Source organism: Vombatus ursinus, unplaced genomic scaffold (genome assembly GCF_900497805.2).
Source record: "Vombatus ursinus unplaced genomic scaffold, bare-nosed wombat genome assembly UNPS02014971.1, whole genome shotgun sequence".
Taxonomy (NCBI): Eukaryota; Metazoa; Chordata; class Mammalia; order Diprotodontia; family Vombatidae; genus Vombatus; species Vombatus ursinus.
The window spans coordinates 341-6,263 of record NW_020954749.1 but is presented as its reverse complement, the minus strand read 5'-3'; the positions used below and the strand labels follow the sequence as shown (position 1 = coordinate 6,263).

At 37.9% G+C, this 5,923-nt stretch overlaps 1 long non-coding RNA gene across 2 annotated transcripts in view; it reads left to right on the top strand.

Moving 5' to 3' along the window:
- The window catches only part of LOC114030617, a 9,729-nt gene extending 3,819 nt beyond the window's left edge, over positions 1-5,910 (top strand). Inside the window, exons 1-3 of one of the 2 annotated variants that reach the window (XR_003567641.1) lie at positions 983-1,050; positions 5,194-5,325; positions 5,457-5,910. This is a non-coding gene — a long non-coding RNA (uncharacterized LOC114030617). Of the gene's footprint in view, positions 1-982; positions 1,051-5,193; positions 5,326-5,456 lie in introns of those variants that run through there. The other variant, XR_003567640.1, reaches the window with a different exon arrangement.
- Positions 5,911-5,923: the final 13 nt, after the last annotated feature.

Below are 5,923 nucleotides of genomic sequence, written 5' to 3'. Positions count from 1 at the left end.
CTCTTGACTTTCCCAGGACAGACATCCACCTGAGGCAGTCCTCAGACTGCAGGGACACATGGCATTTCCCTTGAATGATGAACCAGCAGGCTCATGAGGGGTCAGGCATTTGAATCTGCATTCAAGACTTAGAATAGCAGCAAGTTGAAGTCCCAAGGGACTCTTCCTCAAACAGCAAAATTTCACTAATTATGGCTTAGGGCTAGATAATTGTTGTTTTTCTCCTATGTTAGCCTTAAAATCTCATCTAGACTTTTTAAAGTATTCACAAATTTCATCTGTACACAGCTATCATTCCCAAAGTTCATCTATTCACAACTAAAATTCCCTGCCTTGGTCTTCAGATCAAACCAAAGGGAGAGCATCAGAACATTTCTAGAATACAGTGGGAGGAGAATAAGATGAGATTCCCCCAGCAGAGTCCATGTAGGTAAGTGGGTCATAGCTGGGCACAACTTCAGGAACTGATTTGGGCACGATAATAATCTTTTTCTATAAGTGCTCAAAGAGGGCTGCAAGCTAGCAGGGGGCCACCAGTGTGTGTGACTTGAAATGAAAACTGATTAAAAGCTACACAAGTTAGACAAGTGGTTGTTATGCAAGGTGCCCCTGGGATGGTGTCTGGAGTAACCTACTCTTGCTTCGTTGAATCTGTTGTCCCTTGTGTGCAACAATGACGCCCCACCCTTATGAACTAAAAAAGTATACCTGGGGAGGAGTGGCTTACCTATCTCAGTCACCCAGACCCAAGAGACCTAGATAGCATTGTGTTGCTGCTTCTACTTCTTCACCGCAAGTTCATACACAGTGAGTAGTTGGTTCAAAATAATGGCATTACAAGATACAATTGCATGAGTTTCCAAATGATCCCAAATGACACCCACTCTACTATTCAAAAGTTACCTTTTTCCACTTTGGGTGGGAGAGGCCCTGGTTCCTCAAAACAGCAGTGCTGCTGAGTTTCACAACACCCTGTCAGTAGGGCTGATCTCAAGGAACCTCTTAGACAAAGATCTCCTAAGAGGATTTCACCACGCTTTTCTCCCAACAGTAAGTCATTTACTATTGTTGTTACTATTATTATTTTCCAGGATTTAAAAAAAATATACTCTATATAATAGATGTATTTATAGTTTAACACTATTCAGATTGAAAAGAAGAAGAAACTTGCTTTAACAGCTTCTCTTAGCCATTTTGTATTGAAAACAACACCAATCAGATGATAATAATTTAGTTAAATCCCTTTCAAACTTATCAATGCATAGAAAGTCATTTACTTTTTACTTTGGCATTTTCATGCTAATCAGAGTAGTTTATGTAGTCCCCATGACCTGAAAATTGCTTGAAAATTGCTTAAGCCTGTTTTTAGTAATACTTTAAAATGTTTAGTCTGTAGTTTTAACTGTAACTTAACTATAACTATATCTTAAACTGTAGTTTAGTCCAGTTTTGTTAACATTCCATGCCAATTAGAAAAAGTACCTGCAAATAAGATAGTATTTCGTCCAGTTGTATTTCTACAAAGTCTGAATACTGTGGTGGTCATCCTTTACACAAGCCAAGCACTGCATTCAGCACTTTACAACTTATGTGTTTCTCCCAACAACCCTGGGAGATAGGTGCAAATATTTATTATCCCCTTTGTACATGCAGGGACTAATTAGATTCTCTGATTTGCTACCATTACGATATTGTCAACCCAGTCAGTTTTGATTTATAGACTAGTGGCAGTAACCAAACTTCATTTTGCACAAGGTTCCGTTATTTTTAGTTGGCTTATATTCAAAAACAATTCCTGGTGACACTCTCAACTTCCCATTTCTGCTTCTTTGTTTCTTTGAGTTAGCCAAAGAGCCAAACCCATTCCTTGACGTTTTCTAAATTACTAATACTTTGGCATGACTATTTAAACCAGAGCAAAGAGATAATCCTTTCTCCATCAATTATTTAATTAACATGCATTTTATGAAACTTATTTTGTAGTCTTACATGGCTAGGGAAGGGAGACATGCAACAACTATCAAAGGGACATTGCTTCAAAAATATTCCTCTGAAGTCTCCTTTTCAAAACTCCAAAACCCTTTACTTTCAAACCCTGAATTTACTCTGTCAGTATAAACAAACTCCAACTTTCTTTACCCGTTTACTCATCCTTAACTTTTCCTAATTTCCTTACACCACACTCCTCTTTCTTCTACTTGCTTAATTCCTCTAGTAATCCACTTTTTGGTTCTTTAGTGGTTACAAATGCACAGTTCATACCAATTTCTTTAAGGGCTTTTGGGCAATTAGCCTTGGTTATAATCACATAGTTTTTGTAAGCGATAGGCAAATAGATCCCAGAAACAGCTAACTCAGCACAACAAGTGCCTAATTGTAGGGCGTCAAAGAGTTCAGTAAGCAGGATGACTTTGGAGAAGAAATCGTCTGTTTCCTCAAAGTACTCTTTTATGCTGGAAAGGCATTCATCTAGCTATTTTGGCACTGCCCAATGGGGTGGCCAGAGCCCAACTGTGGCACAAGAATGTAACAGGCATTGCACTACTGGAAAACTGTCTGATGGAGATTGTGCTTTTCTGAAGGGCTCAGGGTGTAACCTTTTCTCTCTTTTCAAATCATTCCGAATTAAGTCCATGATTTTGTTTTTTATATAATTTGTAAGTTCTGCTTTTTCCTTTCAAAATTTCAGTATTTTATATCTTTGTAAACCAGGTGATCATTTTAATTTGATCTTTTCTAATCTGAGCACCCTTGATCGTTTATGACTAAGATCATTTATGGCTTTTCATGGCTTTCAGACTGGCCACCCTTACTTGCAAAGCCACTGTTAGTGCAAGCTGCTCAAAACAGCCTTGGTGTGGCTGTAATCAGCCTTAATACCATGAAAGCTACTAAGGACCTTTCTGTCCTGTTAAAGGATTACAGGGCTCTACCCCTAGCTCCCACTCTCTCCAACTGGAATCACAATGCTCTGCTCCTCCTGGCTGCCAGCCGGGTTGCCTTTTTTATGTAAACTAAACTATTGCCTATATTTTTAGGGTTTGGGAAATAGGGGTCCCTGTCCTGAAGAGTCATGTGGTTCAACCCTCTTCAGCCTTTATGAGAGGCTTCTGGAGATCTAGTCATAGACTTGATGTCCAGGCTCATAAGACTAAGAGATCCCCAAGGAGGCCCTACCTGGTGGCACCTCTGTTAGGTTTGCACGCACTTAATTTATTGCTCTATCTGTCTTTTTTATATTCTTGTTTAATTCTTCAATATTTCTTTCCCTAACTTACTGTAGCCTTATTTATACAGTGAACTTATTTTGAACTTATTTTCACTAATCAATTGATTGCAACAGAAGTTTTACTATGTTTTAATTTACCTAAACAAATGACTTAAACTGCAGTAGTATCATTAAACTTCACTTACCTTCAATTGCTTTCTGATTTCATTTTTTTTTTAATTTTTTTTTGGCTAGGCAATGGGGTTAAGTGGCTTGCCCAGGATCACACAGCTAGTAAGTGTCAAGTGTCTGAGGCTGAATTTGAACTCGGGTCCTCCTGATTCCAGGGCCAGTGGTCTATCCACTGAGGTTTTCTGATTTCAAAACAGATTTTCTTTTTCTGGGAGCACTTTGTGATTCACCTTCAATTGGGAGTCCCAGTCAAGACTTGCTTGGTGCCCTCAGGGTGGTTGTTTAAAAGCAGTAAACAGCAGAAGGCTAAACGAACCCCAGTTCTGTCCACTGTTTTCCTTTCCTGAAGATAGTCTAAAATTTCCTTATTCTGCCTTCCAATAATAAAAATTCCTTCCTATGATAAACTTATCCCAACTTTAAGTAGGGTTTTTAGGTATTCCTTTTTTGTACACTAAAATTAAAACCAGTTTCACAGACTGATACCCCAAAACTTCAGACGTGGAGACTGGCTAGCTGAAACTTCTTCAGGCTTTTTGAATTCTGACTTGTGGAATTTTTTAAACTCACAAGATTTGCAATCTGATTTCTCATGTACTATTTACCAAATTTTTCTTATTTTAACACTTCCCTGAATTTCTGTTTCACTGAATCTCTCCAGAACATATCTCATGACTAATAAGACAATTCTTAAAATGCAAACTTCAGCTTTAAATCAATCCCTAGTCATTTTAAAGGTCTCTTTTAAGGAATAACTGATCTTCTTGTTGTTTTCACTAAACTCTACAGACTTTGGTAATACCCCATAAGCTCATCAAAATACTTTATAAAGACATCCAAATTAAAATTTTAGAATAGAAAGAAATTTAGTTATTCCTTTCTCACAAATTTGGTTTCCAATCTTTTCTTTGGTATCTTAGTTTTCAATTAATTTTTGTATCTATCTTTCAGCTCAACAGTCTCCAGTATAGCCAGTATTGGAAGCAGAAAAAAGAGAAATTTGTCCTCTTTTAAGCCTTTTTTGAAAATTTATTTTTATAGCCTGTTTCTTTTGGTTGATCACGCCAAAAAAAATCTGTTAGCTATGGGTTATCACAAAACATGAACAGCACAGACCAAATAGACATATTTTCCATTCTCTTAAAGATTTCCCTGATTGTATAACATCCCTTTCTGTCTGAAATAAAAAACGCTATTCCTAAACTTAGTTTCAAACAGACACACACAAAACATCTAACAAGACACAACATTAAATCAGATCTGAACTTCTAGATTTTTCTCTGGGAGATTTTGAAGTCAAGATCTTCCCTGTCTCCTCTATTACATACAGAACTTTAATCTTGTAACTGGGATCCTCCTGTCAGCCTAAGACAATTCTTCTGTTTCCTAATTATGTTGATGCTTTTGGAATCTTAAAAATAAAACATAAAATTTAGTAACAATACATATTGCTTTAGTCTAATTTGCCAATTGAGTTCACCCATTTAAAGTGCATTTTATATTTAGAACCAATCCCTAATAGAAGAGCTGGTTAAAGTTCTATTTCTCTAGACTTTTTGCCAAAGTATAATCACAGGAATAAAAACTGAGACTGATTATGGATTTAGCAATATCGATAGTTCATTTATCCTAAGGTGATTTTGGGAAGTTACTCAATAAAATTCCATTACTTTCTCAGGAATCAGAAGTTCATGCTTTGGCCAAAACTTCTTTCACCTCTCTCTTTGTCAGACCAGACTTTACATAGCTTAATAGCTTTCTTTAGTCATCCCTTGACCCCATCTCTTCTGCAGGTATCCCTGACCAGGCGTGGCACTCTTCAGAGGAACTTCTCCTGAAAGAATTGGACTAGATTCCCAAGGTACCCACCTTTCTGAAGGCACTAGAGATGATCCCTCCCCCACTTCGATTATGAATCAAGAGAGGTAATCTTCTACCTGTCTGAGTTCCGCCCTTATGGGAGTCCTTTCCTATAGCTAACACTGTGATACTCAGGGATTTGTATTGGCAAATTCTCCAATGCTTCTAATTCTTCATTTCTGTGCTTAACTTCTAGGGTCCTAAAGACTGGTCAACTAGGGCCTCAAGGTCCTTTATAAATGAATATTCAGCAAAATTTATACCTACTTTCCTATAAAACTTCCTGGAAATTTAGCTCTGATTGTTAGTGACTGACTTAATCCTAAGCAAATATAAATGATAATAACCTTACTCACTAAATAAAAGGGAGCCTTCTCCTGTCCTTATCTCTGTAAAACTAAAATGAGCCTTCTTCTCAGGTCAGAAGAAGTTGGGATTGTTCCCAGGATGGTCACAGCATTGACAGTTTACCATTGAGGGGAATCTCTCCCCTAAGGCAGTCGGGCAGTGTGGCCTGAATTATTGCTCCCTCGAGGTGATGTCAGAGCACTCCGTGGGGAATCACTCCCCCAAACCCTACCCATTCAGGGACTTGTCATAGGGTCCTCTAGATGGGTTCCTTCTCTGTTGTGAGGCACAAAAACTTCTCCCTCAACCAATTTA